We start from the raw sequence: 2,814 nt of genomic DNA on the forward strand, positions 1-2,814 counted from the left end.
GGAGTAACTCAGTTGAGTAGTTGACCCAGATTCAACAACAAATCATATTGGTAAGGGCAAAAGAATTAATAAATGAATTGTGAAATAGTAGGCGATAAAATAGTTACACTGCGTTAATCTTTTGTCTTAGCCCTTAGGACTGATGACTGTTTTACAATTGCGGCAACAAAATAGTTACACTGCGTTAATGTTTTGTCTTATTTGCATGGAACATTTTTTAGTTTTTAAAGTAGGTGAAATAAATTATATTTTGGAATATATATATTTAGAATATCTTAAAACATAGTGAAATGAAGGAAAAAGGAAAAAGATGAGACGAACTAAATATGTAAATTAATACTACCGGGCTACCGCACATAGGATGCTCCCGAAGACAGGGCATATCTCTGTGTCGCTATAAGCGAGACAAAGACACGCCCAATTGCGTTCCCAATCCATGAACGCGGTGTAACTATTTTGTTGCTGCAATTGGTGAATTAATAAGACCTAGATGATAAAATTTTCTTAGCCCTTAGGACCGATGACTGTTTCACAAAAAATGTATGTTTTATGACTTAGTATGTGCAATACTGTACACATGATATCTTCAGATATTACGAAACAATCATTCTTTTGATAGTATGATTTGATTCTTACAAATCTTGGAACCTGCATATCTTGCATTAGAACTTGGCATCATATACTATACGTGCACCGGTGGGTCGATGTACTTGGTGATATCACGACCATACTGAAGGAAATATGCTCTAAAGGCAATAATAAAGTTACTATTTATTTCCTTATATCATGATAAATGTTTATTATTAATGTTAGAATTGTATTGACTGGAAACTTAGTATATGTATGAATACATAGACAAACTTAAGTGTCACTAGTATGCCTCTACTTGACTAGCTCGTTGAATCAAAGATGGTTAAGTTTTCTAACCATAGACATGAGTTGTCATTTGATTAACGGGATCACATCATCAGAGAACGATGTGATTGACTTAACCCATCCGTTAGCTTAGCACAATGATCGTTTAGTTTGTTGCTATTGCTTCCTCCATAACTTATACATGTTCCTATGATTATCACTACAAAAAAAGACACATCCGTGACATTTTGGGCCGAGAGAAAAAAAATTTGTCATACATATGACACTTCTATGACGATAATTATGACAAAACCCGGTATCATCATAGATGTGGTGGGCTCCTACTTTTATGACAAAAAATCATGACAGAAAATGGGATTTTCGTCCTGGGCGGGTCGGAGACGCGGCTGCATCACATTCTTTGGGCCGTCCATGACGGAAAAAACCGTGGTAGAAGCAAGGGGGAGGAAAATTTCGGGGAGTTCCCGGTTACGGTGGGAGGTCGGGGGCCGAGCGATGCGCGTTTCTCTCGTACACGTACGCGCGTGTGTGCGAGGCGTTGGCTCTAACTGAACCCGGGCGAAGTGTTGGGCTCTAACTGAACCCAAGCGATTGCACTACAGGCTACGCGTTACTGAACCCGAGCAATCGATCGATGGCTGTTAACTGAACCCGATCGAGCGATTCCTTCGCTACTGCTGCTAACTGAAGCCGATAGATACTGCCTCTGGATGAACAGTGAGCGTTGTAGGGGGGTTTGGATGAACAGTTCCCGGTGGAGGTGGATGAACAGGACCCCGTGGTGTTGGCTCTGGATGAACAGGACCCCGATCGATCGAGCCGGTTGGGGCTGGTTGAACAGGACCCCGTGGAGGGCTGGATGAACAGGACCACCCCGTGGAGGGCAGGATGAACAGTAGACGGTGGAGGGCAGGATGAACAGTGGCCCGTGGAGGGGTGGTTGAACAGGAGCCCATGGAGGGGTGGTTGAACAGGAGCCCGTGGAGAGGGCTGGTTGAACAGTAGCCGGTGAAGTAGCGCCCGATGGAGGCTGAATGAACAGGAGCCCGTGGATGAACAGTCGCAGGTGGAGGCTAGAGGAGGTCGACGGTGGATGAACAGTAGCTCGTGGAGGCTGGAGGGGGTCGACGGTGGAGATGAACAGTATCCCGTGGAGTCCCGTTTTGCGGTACGCCACACCCCTCCCGATGAACAGGACCCCCGTTTCGACCATAGCGCTCCAACACAAGTCTGTTTCGTCTGTTTTGCGGTACGCCACACCCCACCCGATCAACAGGACCCCCGTTTAGACCGTAGGAGGTCCGTTTCCTCCGTTTTGCAGTACGCCAGACCCCTCCCGATGAACAGGATCCCGTTTCGAACGTGACCGGTCGAACACAAGGCTGTTTCCTTCGTTCTGCGGTACGCCAGGCTTCGTTTCCATCGCCTGTTCCGTCCAAGCCCTCCCGATGAACACGACGCATTCCGTTGCCTCCCCATGAACACGACGACGGCACTGTTTCTCCGTTCCGACCCAGCAATGTACACGAGCCCTGGTTGTACGTATGCGCGAGTAGGCGTTCGAGACTCCGCTCATATGTACACATACGTGGCCATATTTTCTTTCTTGCACCCTGGCCGCTGTACGTACGTGTACATGCTACGTGCGCGCTTCTACTACGACACGTGCGTGCCTCTACATCGACCAGTATGTACGTACACATTCGCGACCAGAATGACAACGCTACGTACGCTTCGACCAGGTGGGTCCCGACTGTTAGGCACTTCCTTGCCTGCGAAGATGTAGCTGGTGGGTCCCAGCAGTCAGGGGGCGAAATACAGTGGCCCGTCCGGTGGGTCCCAGCTGTCAGGTGGAGGAATCATTATTTTCCGCGTAATAAGGAGGCACTTCCTTGCTGCAGCCGTGGACCCAGCTGTCAGCCTCTCCACGTACAGTCC

Source organism: Triticum dicoccoides, chromosome 1A (genome assembly GCF_002162155.2).
Source record: "Triticum dicoccoides isolate Atlit2015 ecotype Zavitan chromosome 1A, WEW_v2.0, whole genome shotgun sequence".
Lineage (NCBI taxonomy): Eukaryota > Viridiplantae > Streptophyta > Magnoliopsida > Poales > Poaceae > Triticum > Triticum dicoccoides.